General features: G+C 42.0%; 1 long non-coding RNA gene across 1 annotated transcript; it reads left to right on the top strand.

Annotated features, from left to right (window-relative positions):
• Positions 1-985: 985 nt before the first annotated feature.
• LOC311255368 lies at positions 986-1,706 on the top strand. Its single transcript, XR_014622362.1, has 3 exons — positions 986-1,083; positions 1,173-1,244; positions 1,384-1,706. It is a non-coding gene; the product is annotated as an uncharacterized lncRNA (long non-coding RNA).
• The last annotated feature ends 19,648 nt before the right edge of the window (positions 1,707-21,354 follow it).

The following is a 21,354-nucleotide window of genomic DNA, read 5'->3' on the forward strand; positions in this document are numbered from 1 at the left end:
CCCACAGGTCACAAATAGAAGTTTGGATAGCTCACAAATCTCGCGTTACAGATTTTTAATGCAACAAGAAATATCTTCGAGTTTAATCTCGCGAGATCTCGTGGCGGGGCCACAGGGGCATTGGCCCCACCTGAAATCTTATTGGCCCCCTGAGATGCCCCTGTCCTGGTCATGACTGTCACTTATCTGAGAGGATGAGATTATGGGTGAATGCAATTCCACGCTCAACCATTGGTGGCAGTAATGCCGCAAGGGGGCCGTTGTGCCTCCCCGTGCGTGCACAGAAGAAGAAGACGAAGAAGAAGAAGAAGAAGAAGACCGGGAAAACAGACAGACCGATGGCTGACGACATTTGGAAGACATCGTTGGTAAGTGACAATTGTCCATAGCTTGTGCTGCTAATGTTTGAAAGAACATTATGTTAGTTGCTTGCTGTCCAGCTGAAGTCCGACAAACACTAAATTAAGAAGCAGCAGAAAGCTATTAGCATGTTACTGTTAGCTCACTTGACTTTACCACACTGTCTATGGCGTTTGTACTGAACGTGAATTTGCTCATCAAAGTACTCTCTGCATGTTTGTGTTAATGTAAACAATGTTCCGTAACTGCTTAGAGTATGAAAAGAAAGGGCCAGTCTTAGCCGGGTATTCAGAGGTTTTTGGCCAAACGTACCCGTGTACCAGAGGCTGAAAATCAGGGAGAGAGCAACAGAGGACCGTGACGGTCCACCAGCTGCTGGTCACGTTCCAGAGCAGGGCAGTGAAGAGCCTTCACCAGGTCAGAAGTTGTCTATGCAGTATGCACAGCAACAACAACACCAACAACAGTAACTCTATTGTCTGGTATTATGGTCTGATGATATTATGAAACGATACAAAAGCTTATTGCTTTTCTTTTTTCAGAGCTCATGTTCATATTAAAAGGGTTGCATACAAGTTGCATACACATTTGTGACACATATTTTTGTTTTAGCTACAAACTGGGATGAGGACGGCTCTGAAGAAGACGACCAAAGTGAGGCTTGCCCCCATCCTGCACAGCCACCAGAGACACCACACAGTGCTCCTCCTGCAGGATCTGATGGTAAGCAGTTATCAGGGAAGATAATTACTGTTTGTCATTGTGAGAGTATGCTTATGAATTTCTGATTATTTTTCACTTGCTGCTTTCAGACATCGCCCAGTGCAGTACACAGGGTCCTTTGCAGCAATCAAAGAATTATTCTGCTCCAGCAGGACCTGATGGTATGCTCACCTTTTCATTCTGTAAATGTTCTGTAACATTCATTTTTTATTAATGAATGCCAGTTGTTGAAAGTAAAGGGCCATTAACAATTAAGTAACTTATACATTTCATTCATACTTTACATTTGTTCCTCTTTAGACATTTCCCAGTATAGAGCATTTGGTCCTGTGCAGCCTGTCCTCAACCCCTTCCCCAAGACGCTGCATGGAAACCGGCAAAGGGCATTCAATGAGTCCTGGTACAAAGACAACACATGGCTGGAATACTCCATCACCAGAGACTATTATGCTATTTTGAGTTTAGCTCCACTCTCATTCTCTATTACATTCTAACTCACTCACTCACTCACTCACGAGCAGTGAGATAGAGGTCAAATCTGAAAAGGTAGTTCATTCTCATTGTGTGTTTGTGTGATTTGGTTGTATATAATTGATGTTTATTTACAGTACTTAATAACATGATGTTATTATAGTATACTATGCATGTTAAAGCAAAAAAATAAAAAATAAAGAGATTATATTTGTCTGATATTCAGTTTTCCTGTTAGTTTTTTTCATACAATTGTGTTTGTGATGAGATATATTTACATCTTATCATAAATGGGACTGATGTATGTGTACAAATACTTGGCCCCTCTATGAGAAATGCGGCCCCTTAATGGCCCCTTACTTAGAAAAATCCTAGATCCGCCACTGGTCACACCCCTACAACTTACTCATTAAAAAAAATAACTTTAATTTCCGATTGAAGACACTACTACAACAATGAAAATGAGAAAGATGAGAGCAGGCTAATCAGGCAGTAGGTATGAAAATAGCTGTCAGGTAGTCAACTGCAGAGAGAATTAAAATCTAGTTCTGCTCTGTTTTAGGTACTGTAATTGACACACCTTTGAAGCCTGTCTCTCTACTCTCTTCATTATTGTTTTTCACTTAAAGCTCTGGTCTACGATCTGAGAAAGGTTTGAAAAAAGCATCCCCCCCTACACACCCCCCTCCCCTCTGTGCTCCTTAACCCCTCCCCTCCGAGCTTGTATCGCTCTCCCCTCGGAGTCCCGTGACACACCCCCTCCGGCTACAAGCTTTTTTTTTCTCTTCAACGAACTTTATACCTCCCGCAACAAGCACCAAGAGCAACAAGCCGGCAGAAACCAAATACAGCCCAGCTTTGAATGCGGAGTAACGATGTCGGATTCACAGATAAAGTTATTACAATGCACGTTGAAACTCACGTAAATCTTGTAAGTCATTACAATGTCCACAGCTAAGCTCCACAGCCAAGCTAGCGTAACGTCATTAGCATGCTACAGCTACGTTACCTTACAGCTACGTAATCAGCTACAACAGCTAAGTTAGCCACTTCTAAAAGTTATTGAGGGCCAAGAGACTAACAGATGCTGCCGCCAGCTTTCATCACAACGATCGCTTCCACATTGTGGCTGAAAAACAAACCTGTGTGTGTCCCAGCTGCTGTCTGAGTAGCACCAGACAGCAGCTAGGACACACACAGCTGCTCCGAAACTCACACAGACCGCGACACAAACGTGTCCGTAAACCGTAATCTCTTGTTTATGACAGATAAGACACACAAATACACACATCGTAACGCCTATATGATAATCCATCATATTGATTTAGCAAAGGCTTCGTTGAAAACAAACAGACAAGACCGGGAGGAGGGTTAGCAAAACAGTTGAGTAGTGACCGGGTGAGAGGTTGTTATGGAGAAATAAATCCGGACAAATAAGATAAAAATCCGGAAATAAATCCGAAACCCCTCCGCTTCGCGTTGGGGTTTCATCCATCCCTTCATTCATCTTACTTGCTAAATCATTTAGCTGCCACGAGCAAATAAATAGGCTGATTTGGTGTAAACATGTTAGCAATGTTAGCTTGTTGTTAGCTTACAATGCTAGCATAGAGGCTAACGTCTCCATCGAACAAGTAAACAAGTGTTGACAACACTGCGGAGACAGACACCGTCTAATAACACAGAAACAAACTAACGGCAGCTTTCACAGTCATCAGCAGCATCGGCATGAAAGTTATCTGTGTCACAACATCCACAATAAAGACGAAGGTTACCTGCTCAACAGAAACGCCGCTGTATCAGCACCGGGTCCATATCTTCACGGACCTTTCGCCACCATTCAAACGATGACCCGATGTTTATTCGGCTTGAGCCCTCTTTATTTCACATGTCCGGTTTGTGTCTTTTCAGTGACAGACTTTCTTTCTTTGACTCTTTGTCGGTGGGGCGAGCAGAGGCAGCTGAACAGCTCAGGGCAAAACAAGCCTCTTGTCCACTTGTAGTTTCAAATGCGGAAGTGGGTCGGGACCAGACGTGAGCAGGAGCAGGAGAGTGAGCGAGGATTGGATCGGAAAATTGATCCAATAGGAGCCATCCGGGCCGGATGGCTCCTATTGGTCAATTTCTTTTCAGTTTTACAGACACTAGAGAGAATGGATTTTTTTGGTTCCTTTTACTCTCCACATTGTGTGGGTGGTACTATTGGGTCATAACCACCATCTAAATGATGTTAATAATAATAACAAATCTTTCAAATCGTAGACCATAGCTTTAATTATAATAATAACTGTTTATTGTAGATGTAGCATGGAGATGTTACTCTAGATTATGACTATCAGTTTTTATTTTGATAGGAACCAATACGTGCTCCAAGAACTTTTATTTTGAAAGGCGGTAAAGTTCACTTCAGAAAGGGTGGGTAACTTCCGCACCTTTATATTTATTTTATTGGAGCTATTGTGTTGTTAAAAAATGTAAAAGTAAATTATTTTCTTTATTTTGAATCGCACCGAACCCAGGGGTTGTGGTATTGGGTGGCTGGTATGTGTTTAAAGAGAAATTAGTTTAATGGATTCTCCCATTGCACTGAGATGCACCTTCGTTCTCTGGATTCAATGGGAGAAGGTAGGCAGTTCTTTGCTCGGTTAATGTTGTTATAATAATTGGAGCAATATGGTTTTTGTGTCACTGTTTCTTGTTTCTTGTGTTGTAATTCTACAAATGTAAAAGATTGATGGGAATGTGATGGATATTGTTTTATTCAGATTTATTTACTTTTTTATTTTATTTTTTCTAATTGAATGCATGTTATTTATGTGTGTTTCCATTTTGTTCTCTGGATTCAATGAAGAAGGCGCAGTAATCCTTGTGAAGAAACCATTTCAGAAAACCACTGTGCTCTGCTGTTTTCATGCAGGAGTAATAAATGTGCCTGAATCCATGTGGTCGTCCTGTACTACTTTAACAGAGACACAACGCAGAATAGACTCCGCTACAAAAGTGGTGCCGTGAGCTGTCGACTGGTTAGCAGAGGCCAACCATCGCCGTTGCTGGACGACTACAGCCAGTTCTGCCTGCGCCGTGGGACACTGTTAGCATTGAATCCTTTGGGCAATAATTTGTTTGGTTTTCATCATTCTTTTCATGTGTTTTATGCATTGTATGTGTCCTTTGTTATTTCTTTAATGTGTGAGAGTATCAGACAATTTTTCTATGGATACTTTTTGTGTGAATTTGGTTGTCCACGGGGAGAGGGAGGGGGGTTCTGCGATGTGCACCAGTCATACAGTCCACTCCAGAGAGTCCAGGGGTTCCGAGTTCGGACTTTTCTGTGTTTGAGAGGGGTAGAATGGCTAGGTCTCCTGATTGTGATGTTCCACCTTTGAGTTTCACCCCGGGCATGACCCCGGTTACTTTCCCAACTGGTAACATGGCTAAGAATAGCAATGAGAAGTCTCCCAGCCAGCTGGTTGATCTGATAAAGTCCATTGGGTCAGAGACAGGTGAGTCTATCAGGGTAACTTTAATGCAGAATGCAGCCTTGGGGTCCTCACCCGTTTCGGACTCAGATCAATCCAAGACCATTTCTCAGGCTTATCAGGGTGGCACTATTGTTATTGATGCATCTAACATTAATCTTGTGTTAATCTCGGATGTTAATGCTCCACCTCACTTCAGAGGGGATGATTCAGATAAGTGCTCTGTTTTTGAGTGGGAGGAGCTCATGAGGGGCTATCTTAAGAAGAAAGCCTGCACCACCACTGAGCAGGTTGAGGAGGTCATGACCAGACTAATGGGGAGGGCAAGGGATGTCACAAGAGTTTGGATGCGTAGCAACACAAATGTTACTGATGTGTCTGTCATTTTTAGCATTCTTAGACAGCATTTTGGCGACACTGTTTACTCAGATCTGCTGTTAGCGGATTTTTTATGCCAGTACACCATATGTGAATGAAGGCCCTCTTGACTACTGGATCCGGCTTAACAAAGCTGCAGAAGTTACTTTAAAGCTTAAACTGTTTGGCTTTGACTATGTTGTCCCAGTGCTGATCAGGTTCAGGGTCAGGTTGACGAGCTCATTATAGGCACAAATGTGATGAAACCACTCATCAGACAGTTTAAGTCTGATGAGGCCTATTGGTGAATACTGGGCAAACCTGATTCGCCATGTCAGGATGACAACAGCCAATTTGTCAGATTTTTGGCCAATCTGGAGAGGTGGAGGGGGGAAGAAATTCCTGACAAAGTGGGGACAGTCAATCTGAAGCAGGCTGTGACTCTTGAACCTGTGAGTGAACATGTAGTGTGGGGTCGTCTCCCACCTAGGACTAAACTATCCGTGGGCAGTACTGTTATTGTTGAGCCAAGTGCATCACGCTGTATACACCGTAGCATATTGGTGGACAGAGTAGTTACTCCACTTGGGGGTGGTGGTGGTGGCTTCCTGTTAAAATCATCAATCCTACCACGTCTCCTATTTTGCTGAGAAGGAATGCGAAAGTGGCTGATGTGTATCCGTGCATCGCTTTGGAAGATTTTGACAGTGAGACGCACAAGACAGTACACCAGAACGTGGGTGGGGTGGGAAGCTCCCACGGGAGTCTTACAGCCAGAACGTATTGCAGTGATTGTACGGCTGGTGAGAATGACAAATTGGCTGTTTTGGGACTGCTGGATCTGTCTGTTGATAGCTGTGAAGTTTCGGAAATCTGGAAAGAGAAATTGACTGACTTGGTTGTGAAGTATGAAGATGTGTTTTCAAGACATCACCTGGATTGTGGCAAGGCTGCCGGTTTCTGTCATCGCATCCGGCTCACTGATGATCGCCCCTTCTGCCTACCTTATCGGAGGCTTTCTCCAGCTCATTACCAAAAGTTGAGAGAAACACTAGAGTATGCGTCTCCGCTTGTTCTCTGTTGGAAGAAAAACAGTGATCTAAGACTGTGCACAGACTTTAGGTAGTTGAATGCTCGCACAGTCAAAGACGCGCACCCCTTACCTCATCAAGCTGATATTCTCGCTGCATTGGGAGGCAATGCATTTTTCAGTTCGATGGACTTGACCTCAGGATACTATGATGTTACTTTGCACGAGGATGATAAGAAATACACCGCTTTCTCCTCTCCTCTTGGTTTACACGAGTATAATCGCTTGCCACAGGGTCTTTGTAACAGCCCGGCTACCTTCATGAGAATGATGCTCACGATCTTTGGTGATCAGAATTTTCTAAGCCTTCTTTGTTACTTAGATGATCTGTTAGTTTTTGGCAAGTCTGAGGAGGAAAGCTGGAGGCTGGAGATGGTGTTTCGGCACTTGCGTGAACACAATCTTAAGCTGTCTCCAGACAATTGTCAGTTCTTGAGAAAGTCGGTCAATTTTTTGGGTCACATTGTTTCTCAGGACGGGGTGGCTACAGACCCTGATAAGGTGCAGGCCATCGTGGGTGTGACTGAGAAGGATCTTATGGAGCCGGATGGTGTTACGCCGTGTCCTAAAAAGATTCGCTCATTTCTTGGCATGGCGGTGTACTGTTCAGTGATTGCGAGGCCATTGTTTCAGCTGACCACGGGGACTAAAAAGCCACGGGAGGTAAGGGCAAAAAGAAACAAGCCCCCCTCCGTAGGTTTGATGAGACGGATTGGACCACTGAATGTAGTGAGGCATTTAAGGCCTTAAAAGCTGCATTGATAGACCAGGCTTTGTTAGCCCACCCAGATTTTTCTAAGCCCTTTCTGCTTTCTGTTGATGCATCTTCTAATGGGCTGGGGGCCATGCTTTCGCAAGTACAGGAAGGTCATATCATTGCGATGCCCATTGCATTTGCTAGTAAATCTTTGAACCATGCTCAGTCCAAATACCCAGCTCATAGGCTAGAGTTGAAGCCTATGAGCCATGAAGTGGGCTATTCATGACAAGTTCAGTCATTGGTTGCGGGGACATAAATTTACGGTATGGACTGACAACAACCCGCTTAAGTACATTCTTACGAAGCCAAGACTAGATGCTTGCGAGCAGAGATGGGTGGCTAAGTTGGCTCCTTTTGATTTTGATATCCAGTACATCCCAGGCCCTAAGAATACAGTGGCAGACGCTTTGAGCAGAGAACCTTTTGTCAACCACAGGATAATGCACAGGCTGACAAGAACCCCTTATGATGTCTTGCTGAGGGAAGCCAGAGGTTTGTTAGTGGAGGAAGTTCAGAACATGTTTTGGCGCTCCTGCAAAGAGTCAGAGGTAGGGAAGAGGAACCCTGCGTTGTTGACTCAGGGCTCCACTATGGCTCCTGTGGCTGTGAATAGTGAAGTTGGGAGGATTTCCCATGATGAGGTGTCGGCAAAACTCCACACACATCGTTGCTGGGGTGAGGGTGCAGCTATGAGGGCGGCTTGTCATGTACAGCAGTTAGAGAAGTTGTCACCTGTAGGAAAGAGCCCCTTGCCTGTTCTTACTCATGAGGAGTTGTATGATAGACAGTGTCAGGACCCTGTGATCAGTCGAGTTAGATTCTTTGTGGACAGAGGCCGCTACCCTTCTCGAAGGGAGAAGGTTCATGAGTCAAAGGAGACAAACCGAACATTGAGACAGTGGGGAAAACTCACGACCCGGCTGGGCGTGTTGAACCGTGTCTTTAAACATCCTGTGAGTAAGAAGAAAATGTTTCAGTATGTTATTCCGATTGCTTTGAGAGCTCAAGTGCAGAGGGGTGCATGATGATGTGGGTCACCAGGGTCAGCAGCGTACACTGTGGTTCGCCAGGCAGCGCTTCTATGGAGCATGATGTCAAAGAATATGTGAGTCATTGTAAGAGATGTGTGTTGAGCAAAGCACCTGAGCCTGAGGCTAGAGCTCCACTTGCATCCATAGTCACATCTGCACCACTAGAGTTAGTGTGCATTGACTTTTGGTCTGCTGAGGATGCCAATAACAAGTCTATCGACGTGCTCGTTGTAACAGATCATTTCACCAAACTTGCGTGTGCTTACCCATGTCCAAATCAGACTGCCAAAACAGTTGCTTGTGTGTTGTGGAATAATTTTTTCTCCATCTATGGTTTTCCAGCTTGTATTCATTCTGACAGAGGGGCTAATTTTGAGAGTTCTTGCATTGCTGAACTGCTTCAGATGGCAGGAGTCAGAAAGACCCACACCACCCGTATCATCCTATGGGGAATGGTCAGGCAGAACTGCTAAACCGCACTTTGGGCAGTATGATTTGAGCTTTGCCTCCTCGGGCCAAGGCAAAATGGCCTCAGATGTTAAACACACTTACCTTTGCCTTAACCGAGACACAACGCAGAATAGACTCCGCTACATAACAAGATAAAACAGTGAACAGTGAATGCGTTGAACAGGTTATATATTAACACAGATTCAGGGTACAATATCAGCACTTACCTACCACTGACCAATGTACCCTCCATGTCTAACCTTATGCTCTAAAGAACAAAAGCAGTCACAAACAGTTTCTGGGGTTTCCATGAAAGCTAAGTGTCGGTTCACGTTATATGTCAAGCAACTGCAGGTTGTCTTAACGAGTATCCCTTCAACGTTTATAAATTCTGAATTCACGTTACCAACTCTAGCCACATAAAACCTCCAGAAACTACCTGACTTGAACCGATAGATTAACGTTAAACTCTTTTTCCTCCCTACTCTGAGGTCATGAGGCTTTTCATGTTTCCTCATCGACCTGTAGCAGGTAGCCCTGACGCTCACTCTCCCTGCTGGATCTTTGTTTGAAACTGTGGGAATTAGACATTATTCATTTTATGTAAAATGTAATTGTACATCAATTGAACATTTTACAGTTGATTAGATATCCTGTCAAGTTGTCAAAGGCAGCAAGCAACTACAGCTGTCTTGATAGCTCATGTTAGCTAGAATAGCTAGTTAGCTAGCTAGCTAGTGTTACTGTTTTTGCGATTATAAATTACCTTCATAGTTGTCGATGAAACTGGACAAATACATTTTGAAGCCCTTTTCACGTTTACTCCTGGGGGCAGAGCTTCCCTTTTGTACGAGACGATGTACGTCACTAATTGTGATCGTAGAGAGATCATCTAAACACCGGGAGTAAAACAGTGCCATCGCTTCACCACCGGAAATAAAGAGGCCAACCGGAAGCAAACCGGGAGTCGTCAACATTCTACTTATGCAACGAGCAAATTATGATACCTGGGCCACTGGGTTTATTGATAAGCCCCACCCACTACAGGCCAGCCAAATCAAAGGAAGAATTAATGCAGACTAAAGTATACTATTTAGCCTAACATTAGACATATGAAACAGACAGGTGATGTTATGATGATACTGCATCTTTGCCACTTCAAAGTTAAAAACATTTTTTTAAAGATTTGCTCTATGTCCAATGTAAAATGAATTTCTTACATAGCAGCTCCCCCCCCCACACACACACACCCCTCCCCTCTGTGCTCCTTAATTAATCCCTCCCCTCCAGGCTCGTATCGCTCTCCCCTCGGAGCCTCCCACGACACACCCCCTCCCGCAACAAGCACCAAGAGCAACAAGCGGCCAGCAGAAACCAAATATGGAGCCAGCTTTGAATGCAGAGTAACGATGTCAGATTCACAGGTAAAGTTATTACAATGCACGTTGAAAATCATATCAATCTTGTAAGTCATTACAATGTCCGCAGCTAAGCTCCACAGCCAAGCTAGCGTAACGTCATTAGCATGTTACAGCTACGTTACACATTACAGCTACGTAATAACTTACTACTTATCAACAGCTAAGTTAGCCACTTCTAAAAGTTATTGAGGGCCAAGAGACTAACAGATGCTGCCGTCAGCTTTAATCACAACAATCACTTCCACATTGTGGCTGAAAACTAAACCTGCATGAGCCTCGGACCAGCTGTGTTCCAGCTGTTGTCTGAGTAGCACCAGACCGCGACACAAACGTGCCCGTAAACCGTAATCTCTTGTTTATGACAGATAAGACACACAAATACACACATCGTAACACGTATATGATAATCCATCATATTGATTTAGCAAAGGCTTCACTGAAAACAAATGGACAAGACCAAGAGGAGGGTTAGCAAAACAGTTGAGTAGTGACCGGGCGAGAGGTTGTTATGGAGAAATAAATCCGGACAGGATGAATGAAACCCCAACGTGAAGCGGAGGGTTTCATTCAACCATTCATTCATCTTACTTGCATTACTTGCTGCTTCATTTAGCTGCCACGAGCAAATAAATAGGCTGATTTGGTGTAAACATGATAGCAATTTTAGCTTACAATGCTAACAGAATCTGACGTCTCCGTTGAACAAGTAAACAAGTGTTGACAATAATGCAGAGACAGAAATTGTCTCGACACCGTCTAATAACACAGAAACAAACTAACGGCAGCTTTCACAGTCATAAGCAGCATCAGCATGAAAGTTATCTGTGTCACAACATCCACAATAAAGACGAAAGATTACCTGCTCAACAGAAACTCCGCTGTATCAGCATCGCTTTTCAGGTCCAGATCTTCACGGAGCTTTCACCACCGTTCAAACGATGACCCAAATTTTACTCGGCTTTGAGCCCTCTTTGTGTCGCATCTCCGCTTTGTGTCTGTCTTTTCAGTGACAGACTTGTTTTCTTTCAGCCTTTATTGCCAGTGGGGCAAGCAGAGGCCGCTTGCTACTGTCGCTCTTGCCCGCTTGTAGCTTCAAATGCGGAAGTGGGTTGGGACGAGACGTGACCAGGAGCAGGGGAGTGAGCGAGGGGATTGGATGGAGGGTCCAAGAGAGAGAGTGCAAATTTGAGCAAGGGGAAACTCCCATTCGGACCGGATGGCTGCTATTGGTCAATTTCTTTGCAGTTTTGCAGGCGCTAGAGAGAATGGATTTATTTGGTTCCTTTTGCTCTCACATTGTGTAGGTCGTACTATTGGGCCATAACCACCATCTAAATAATGTTAATAATAATGACCAATCTTTCAAATCGTAGACCATAGCTTTAAGTAAAACTTTGAGGTACTTGTACTTACTCCTCCTCCTTGTTACACTGCATCAGAGCCAACATAGCGCATTTTAAAATATGATTTATTTCATCAACAATCTGATTTAAAAAAAAATGATAATCAGAAAAAATGCTGAATATTGAATCCGATTGGCCTAGCCATACATTCATTTTGACATGCGTAAATATGTATAATTTACTTTTACATTTACTTTTAACAGTTATTGCCAGAATTACTTTTGATACTTAAATTGATAGTTGGGCTTTTGATATGGGTTTAAAATAAACCTAAAATAAGTCCCACCTAAAAAATATATATCTGTTTAAGTGTATGCTATGTTTTTAACATTTTTGGCGCTTTATGTTGCCGTTAAACAGCCTTTTCCTTTGGCACTACATTCTCTCAACCATACAACATCCGTATTCCTACACACAAGCGGAATTTAGTGCCACAGGAAATCAGTAAAATATTCTGCTCCAGCAGCGTCTTTCTGACATGTCATCTTAGCTCTGTGGCACTCCCTCACCACTTAAAGTTCAAGAATGATTGATGGGTGGATGGCTTGATATTACTGGTTGAAACTGGCTAGTACAAGCTTACTTAAGCACATGTGACGTTGAGTTTTACAGGAAGATTTCATGACCTTGATATTGAAAATGATGAAGAGGGAATTGATTTTTTGTACAGTTTTTAAAATGTTTTAACAGGAGCACAATGTGACTGAGGATGTATCTAAAAGGCATTTTTCATTTCAGCTCGACTTTAAATCATTTTTGTGCCTAAACCTAACCAGACCATAAGCACAGCCTTGTCACAAAATAAAATTGAAAATTGAACAAAGAAAAACATATAGTTTCAACTTGAAGAAATATTTAATTATCAGTTTTGACATTTGCATGGTTTCCAAAAACGTGACCTGGCAGTGCAAAAGGTTGATGAATGGTAGTCAGAAACAGCAGTGTGATGTGATTGATCAAATCAAGATTTGAGTGTCTCTTTTGTGGTTTGGAAAGGCTGTAATTTAGTTTTGAAAAGGAGGCTTCATATTCCTCCTCTTCCTCAGTGAGCCCTGCTGTCTGTCTGTCTGTCTGTCTGTCTGCCTGTCTGTCAGTCTGTCTGTCTGACTGTGTCTCCTGCTGCCATGATCTTTCTGTATTTTTTTATTTGTGAAATGTTTTTGTTAATCTCAGTCCACACAACAGATCATCTATCTGTGTTTCATTTCTACAAGTCAATTAGTTGGATTGTGTAATGGATTTGTTTTTCAGTCCAATACATCTCTGTCCATCCTGATCCAGTGAGACACTGTATTATGTGTAAGGAAACTTGATTAGCAGGACTTGAGATCCTTCTTGGTTATGAATGCATCTGCCCACCTTTTATTCATCAATCTGTGTTATTTGTCGTGTGCTGTTCATTAGTCACAGGGAGAATAATAAAATGCCTTGTAACACAGCATGTAATGCCATTAATGTTCATTTGTAATGGGGGAGCTATTTAAAGGTGGTGCAGTGGCAGCCCTAGCCGGGCTTAAAAGGCACTAAGCCGCCACAGGCTCAATCTGTCATGACTAAATTATTCATGTAGCTTAAGACGTCAGGTCACAGACAGAGAGGTGAGACAGACTTGCTGTACTTTATGTTGCAGATTCACATTTGCAGAAGTGTGAGGCTTCTGAAATGTGAGTACAGGCTTTAAAAAAACAAAGAAAAACTTGCCCTATGTGACAAAGTGTCATTTGAGATCCAAGATTGCTACTGCCTTAACCCATGGCACTTCTTAAAAAAACTTTTAGTGAATATCCAAAAATGTATCAGGAGAAGTGCGCATAAATATGGCTTATTTGCAATTTAGTATACTGTCCTTTGATGGATTGGTGCAGTCATAACAAACAAGGCCTCTGGGATTCGAACAGTTCATTTAGTTGTCAACTATTTCTCCTATGAACAATGCCTGTAACTACTTATCCAGGGAAGTAGTTAATTTGTTCCGAATCCTGCACAGGATCTGGGACCTCCCACATCGGAACCAGCACCTATTTGATAGAATCTGGCACCTCCTTTGTTACTATCAAATAAATATGGTGTATATTAAGAGGTCCTATTTGTAAGAAAAGTTGATTTTTGAGTCTCATTTCCAGCTCGTCAAATACTGATGCTGTGGGTGGTCCTGGCCTACCATCCCAAAGTGTCAGTACTGTATTTGACGAGTTGGGAATGAGACTCAAAAAAACACTTTTCTTACAAACTGAACAGCACCCTGTTCTGGGACGTTTCAATTTACAAATTAAGCACTGCCCATAACCTTGTCAGACTGATGATGGACAGTGAAAAAAAGGATCAAAGTTGATGCAGCAGAACCAGAGACCATGCTCCTCTTCCTTGTCAAAATTTGATGCCTATACAAAACAACTTGACTTTTAACCTTTCCTGCCGTAATAACCATTTTGCCACTAGAGGTCGCCACCTAACAAGAACTGTAAATATGCGTAGTAATAAGCTCTCAGTTTTTGTGATAAGGACCGCCTGAATAGGCCCTTTTCACAGTGACGTCAGACAACTTCCGTTTTGGAGCGAAGCAGGGTATCGCTACATCCGGTTTGAGCCCTTTAAACTGAAGATGCGGGAACATAGGACAGCTCTCAACAAAATTCAGTGTATTTTCTAAAGGTAAGATTTAGACTATAATATCTCACTTGTCGTAGTATATGTCATCTTCATTTTCCTTGGTATCGTTAGCGATCGTTGCAGTTATGTAGCTGCCTTGACCTGCAAAGTAACGTCAAAATGCATGCTAACCGGCAGGCTAACAAGCATAGATCTATGGCTAACAAGCAGCAACTTCAGCTATAGTGAATGAATATGATAACGCGATGCTGTCCACCTATCAGAAATCTGATGTCGATGTAATTCATCTTTTTTTTCCTCTCCCTGTTTTTCTTGTGTCAATCTCTCAACAGCATACAATATGGCACAGTCACTGAGACACTGCTACTGCAAAGTCTGCAACCGCAGCATAACACAACAAAAGAGAAAACTGAACCCTAAAATCTTATTTAAAAAACCTGGAGATAATGAGGCTCCTCGTTTTTCTTCATTGACCTGTGACAGCGTGCTCTCACTGTGACCGAGTGGTCAACAGCGTTTGACACTGTTCCAAAACAATGTTAGGTGAGAGAGGGCTCGGCATTCCACATGAAGGCTAAACAATACTAAACTATATTCGAGGCACGACTCGGCAACAGCTGTAAAATAGAATAGTTCATAAAGCAACAGTTTAATATTTATAAAGCTACCATAGCAACTTAATCGAGAAACAGACAACTAATAGATTATCAAAACTCCTGTAGCCTACGTTAAGTTATCATTATACTAGCATCTCCGCTAACGTCAGAGCTAAGAAGACAAAACACTTACCTTCATAATCAAACAGGTACTGTTCTATAAAGAACTTGTAACCCTTGTCGAGTTTAGAGGCTGGAGTCTTTGACAGTTTTTCTGCCAGTCTGTGTACGTCTCCCAAACGAAATTTTGGGAGCTTGAGGAGTGACTGTGTGAAATCCATTTTGGAAACACCGCTCACTGAGATAGCGGAAGCAAAGACGGAAGTCAGGATACCCTGCTTCGCTCCAAAACGGAAGTTGTGTGACGTCATGTGAAAAGGGCCTATATCCTCTGCATGTCCCTGCTTCCGCATGCAACTTTTTTTCGTGCCCGGTAATGTGTTTTCACGGACACTTTCAGACAGGTATCAATTTAACTAAATGTTTCTTATAGAGGTTGTAGTTTGTAGTGGTATTGCACTGAACTACAACATACTGAGGGGTATTTCTAATATTTTTCCCGCCCCATTAAAAAACAGGACAGACACAGAATTTTGGAAACACATTTCTGAAAATTCAATCATATTTTCATTTAGTTTTCATTCATAAACTTTAGTTTCATGGTCACTTTTGTATATTTCTATGTTGTATGTTTTTTTAATAATGAGCCATTTCCATGCCTTTATACCTTCTTTTCATTTAGTTTAAATTGTCAGTCACTGTTGTGAATCTACAGCTTTAATGTTATGCTTACCTCTTCTGTTTCATATAATTCAAATTCAAGACAAGTCTAACCAGAAGCAGACAAAGGTAGAAGAATGAGAAAGAAGACAAAAAGAGAGGGTAGACAGTCGACTCAGTCAGACAGAGGGGAAGATTACCTTGCCTCATATACGTTTGAAAGTCTTTTATTCTGTTTATCTTACATAACAAATTTTCTCTCTCTCTCCTGCACTAAAGCTGTATTCAGACTGCCTCCATTTAACTTGCAGTGCTTCTGTAATTGTGATTATAATGTCTGTAGCATTCATTAGCATCTATAATTTTGATCCCCAGTGAGTCTGCAGACATGGAAAGAAAAAGAAATGTCTCGAGCTAATTGCCCACTGTGACGTCTTGGTGATATAATGAAGGTGTTACATTTGTGCAGGCATACTCAGTTAACTAAAGGACCTTAATTGGCGCAGGACACCAGGACTGTACCTCATTTTAAACCAGTCCTGGGTGAGAGTTGTGTGTGTAAACCAGTTTATATGCATCATTATATACAGTGCTAGACCAAGCTGCTCTGTAGCTTTGTTTAAACCCAAGTAAAAGTAGTAATATTACACAGAAAAAGTACTAGTTGTACAGGAGTACATCATGCAGTTAATAAAAGCACCACTGTGAACTGTCATGGCGATACCTGTCTCTCTTTCTTGTGCTTTTTTAACTCGTGTTCCTCCCTGGAAACCTGCTCCTCCTTTTCTCAGTGCAACATTAGCCCCGTTCACACTGTCCTTTCAATGCAGAAATCATGCCCTGATACTCCGCCTCACCATCTGTGTGAAAGTTACAGAAGCAGAGAGGGGGGACAGTGTTGCTCCGGCTCTGATGCGCCTCCAGAGGTAGTATCAGAGCCGCAGCAGAGGCGAGCCAGTGTCTGTGTGAATGGAAAAGCTGGCAGCGTGGAACAGGGGTGTGTCGGTCTGATGGTGTTCACAGTTTGATAACTAAACAATCCTTCACTCAAAGAAAAATGCCACGCTTCAACCCTCAAAGCAACGTTACAGGACCAGACAACAGTAATGTGGTTACTGGTAGTGTCTTTGGCATCTTTATATGAGAAAAAAATACTGCGTCCATAGATGGAAAAGCCTCTGTCATCCTGTCTGTCCTACTGACTCTTCATCACAGTTCTGCCTGGAAAACAGCATCTGTCCCCGGCCGCAGAGCCAGGCAGCTCCCACAGTTGAATGACGTGATTATGTGACGCGATTCAGAGCAAAAAACTTTAACTCACCACAGAACTTGAAAAAAAATCAATAAGGAATTATTCGCCACTAAACAGGAAGTTGTTAGAACTTCTGTGTAAATAGTCCATTTTTTTTTCAAAATTTTACATGTTTGATTAGAGTTCCACAGAGAACATTTCTACATACCAATTGGGAGGTTTAGTCATTGTGCCACCTACTGGCAAAAGGAAGTAAGCCTTGTCTGACAAGCATTCCATTTAGGCTACATAATATTTTGATGATGCGGTCTATCCTTGACATCCTTAAACATAACATTCAAGTAATCTATTTTCCCTAGTACTGTGTCTACAGTCCTAGAGAGTGTGTCCTCATAGACAAGAATGAATATTCCCATATTCTTTGTCACTTGAAAGTAACACATGGTGTACCTCAGTGTGAATGACTGATTCTGTCATTTTTCTTGGGAGGAAAGTGTTGTGGTAAGTAAGGTTAGCCTAACAGGCCTGGTCAGTTTGGTTCAAAGGACCACAGAACCAAGATGCAGCAAAACAGACTTCCAGCCATGGTCAACAAAGCCCCAAGACTAACTACAAAAAACTAGTAAAACTATTGTTTGTTATCTGGTTTCAGTGTTTTCTGCTGGCCCTGTTGGCTAGATAACATGTTTGTCCAGGCCCTCTAAAATACGGATGACAGATTTTCTGGTGAGAAAAGTCTCAGCCATTTGTAGTGACTGCCAGCAAGCACAACAGCAACCCTTTGTTTTTACCCTTTTTTCACGGAGTGTGGAGGATTTTTAATTCTGCTGTTTAGTCTTTTGCCAATACACAGTCGACCTTGAAGTTAAACCCACTTCATTTCTCCAACGAGTATTTCATCTGCAAAAATGAAATTTCTATTCCTCAGCACCACTGTCAACTCTGTATTTCCGAGTTCTGTTTGAGTTTGTTGCATTTTCCAAAAGCCAACAAGATTAAGAAAAAAAGGGATTTAAGATGCCTGAGCACATTCAAGAAAAAGGGGCCATAATCCTTTTATGTTGTAAGAATGTCACTTCCACATTACATTTTAAGTCTGTGGTTAGATGTGGATGCTATGTCTGGCCCTGCTACAGCTCCACTTCACCAATTCAACTGTTGGGTTGTGTTTGATTTGTTATTCCACCTTCATATATTGGTTTATACATATGTTGATGAAGATGTAGTTGAGGTGAGCGAGCTGGAAATGTGAATTACCTCAGAAGTGTAAACCACTTCATCTCTCTGTCACCATGAAACTCCCCCAGCATCCTGCACTTAACCTCTGCAGCCATGCTAAGCCTCTGGTGAGACGCTATGCATCATGGGCCATCTTAACACTTTATTTTAGGCGGCAGGTTCTGTTCTTTCTCATCCATCATCTTCAGCTCATCTTCTTCTCATCCATCTCCCTCTCTACACCTCTTTCTCTGTGACTGTCGACCTGTAACTTGCGCTTCCATCCTGTCTCACATCATGTTGTCCTCACATTGAAAAAAAGTCTAGATGGATGCTTCCTTCTGTTATGGCAGCATTGTCCTGTCCGTTGTCCATCTGTTCTCTTTCTTCCACTCCTCATCCATGTACCCCTCCCTGTCTGTGTGTTTTGTCTACATTTACATTTTTCTGTCAGTCACACACTTGATGTATCTTATATGCATCAACATGCAAATTGAGTGTGGGTGGAGGGCTATTATTGCTCACAACAATTGGTCACTTCACTAAACCTTGAGTTATGGCCATGATCCCTGCATCCGATATCAACCGTATGTAATGACATACTGTATGCTCAAATTGACACAGACAGAAAACTGTAAAGTGTAATGGAAAATATGCATGGAGACTCATTTACTTGTAATTTACTGAAAATTGCTAAATGTATTACATTATTTAAATAACATTGTTGCAATCCCAAAAAACTATTGGTGATCAAGCGCAACCAGTATCTTGCACAAAGTCTTATTGACAGGCACTGAGGGCTCAAACCCCTCGACTGAGAAGGAGTGAAAAAATCAAGAGACCAGATTGTTTGTGACCAGACTGCCATTTTTTCCTGCTGCAAATTGGACTAAGAACCGGCACAACTTTCATGTGTCACTCAATGCTACATCTCCTGTAGCATCTATTTTGGTCTATGACTGCTGACAATGACCCTTGGAAAGCAAAATTTAATTATGAAGGACCAGACAATGCCAGGCTAAATATGTACACTATGTTTGCAGGACAGTAATTACATACACATCACGGAGGTGCAGGGGTATCAGAAAACAGCACGAATGAAAAATGGTAACATCTACACACTTACTTCATGCCACAAAGTTTAGTAATGACAGTGCTTTAATGGATTACGTGAGACACAGAGCCCAAAGGATACTAAAAGACAACACCCTGCTGCCATCTGACAACAGATACAGAAGTATCTGCTGCCATACCAGCAGACTACAGAGCAGCTTCTTCCCTCAGACTATGAGACTCCTGAACTCATCAACACTCCACCATCAAAAACTGTTTTTATCGTGTAGGATAAAGAGACTACAATTTAAAAAAAATTTTGTACAACCCATAGTTGTAAAATGACAAATACATGAACCTTGAACCCAGTTGGATCATGAATCTCGTATCCATCATGCACACGAATAAGCTAAGCAGCTATATGATGGCAGGTGTGGTTAACTTTCCAAAAGCAAAAGTCATACTTCAAAATATCAAACATGTATCTTAAATATTAACATTATATCAGAGTCATTATCGTAGGCTACATATCTGAATCTATCCCCTACATCCAAATATATATTGTATTGGGTTAAAGGTAAAAATAAATAATTTTATAAAAAGTTAGCTGGATTGAATCACAATAAGGAAAGACAGCTGTTATATTGAACCTGTTGTTCACAAAATGAATAAATGAATATGGATTATGGATTTTTTTTTTGTTATTCTATTTGAACATTTAGTGACCTAACAACAGTAACACCATGTGACTCTTGTGCCTAACTTCACATTCTCTTTTACATTAATCCATTTCCTTTTTGCTTAAAATTTTCATTTTGTCTGTACCCTCAGCACATGTCTATATTTTTATAGAAATGCAAGAGGAGCCTCTCTCATCAACTAGGCAATCAGTTATAGATAACTGATTATTTTCAGCAGTGGAAAAATCTACAGTGATTCCTGTGGCACAGTGCAGCTTGTACCTGTCTGGCCCTGTGACTCTCCAGCAACATTAGAAACAGCAAACAACCGGTGGAACCATAACCACAGGGGACAGCAGTATCCAACAAAAATGTAGTGTGACAAAATCAATGTGAGGCAATGTCCCACTGCAGAAGGAAATGGAGCTAATGTGATGCTGCTGTCATTGTACTGTCGCCTCATCCTGCATTAAAGCCCTCCCTCCCCCGCCCTCTGCTTCTCTCTTGGGAGTTACACAGTGACTCTATAATGAGCTGCATGTATACACAGAGGCCAGATGCCAGTGGAGAGCCATTAGCTCATATCACAGAGTGGGACCCCCCCACACATAGACATCACACAGCCCTATTCCCCATCCCAACCCCCTTTATTCCCATTGTCTCCTGCAGTTTTGGCTTTGCTGATCAGGAGTAATTATGACTTTCAGTCAAGGTTTATTTTCTCATGATGGTTTAAAAAAGAATTGCTATCATGGTAATATTAACTTTTGCACAAAATATAATCTATCTGACCTAAAACAAACATGTCTGGCTCGGTGAGACATGAAGTGGCCTCAGTGGACCTCCAGGGGCCCTTGAGGCAATTCCTGGGGTCTGATAAATAAGTAAACAATCGATAAATAATTAAGTTTAACAATACTTTACTTAAGTCAAAATGATCCCAGAGTAGCATCTGATCACAAGGCGTTTGTTGCCCAGTGTCCACACATAAGGGAATTTGTGAGATGAGAAGAGCTGATAAGACATGATGTTACATTTCAGAGCAGCTCTTCTTCCACTGCAAGACCAGAATTCTGCAAAACAAATCTTTAACTAAGTGAAATTTAAGGCCAGCAGCATTTTCAATCTGAAAATAGTATCTGACATACAGTGTACTGTCCCAATTAATCTTGAGCACATTAAGCCTGTCAAAGTGTGACTGAGTGTATTGCTCCCCAAAAATGTTTAATTGAACAAATGAATTCTTCCTCTAGCACGATAATCTTAAAAACATGCCCCACAGTTTTCAAATCTTGTTGTGTGTTTGAGACTGTAGAGAAGAACATCTGTGAAGGTTCTTCTCATGTGCGTAACATAACCCGACTTTAAATTCAGTTAGGATTTTAAAACTCCTGTAGAGTGGGCCCAGACTTAGTCTGCCCAATAGTCCAGCCCTCCAAATTCAAATTAAAGACACAAAAACAAACCAAGCAGCAACTCCTTACATAAATGGGGTCAGCGTGGAGAGGGTAGAGTCCTTCAAATTCCTGGGAGTCCTCATCTCCGAGGACCTCTCCTGGTCTGCCAACACCTCTGCCACCATCAAGAGAGCACAACAGAGACTCTACTTCCTCAGTACTC

This window comes from Pagrus pagrus, assembly GCF_965226575.1.
Source record: "Pagrus pagrus genome assembly, chromosome: 3".
Classification (NCBI taxonomy): domain Eukaryota; kingdom Metazoa; phylum Chordata; class Actinopteri; order Spariformes; family Sparidae; genus Pagrus; species Pagrus pagrus.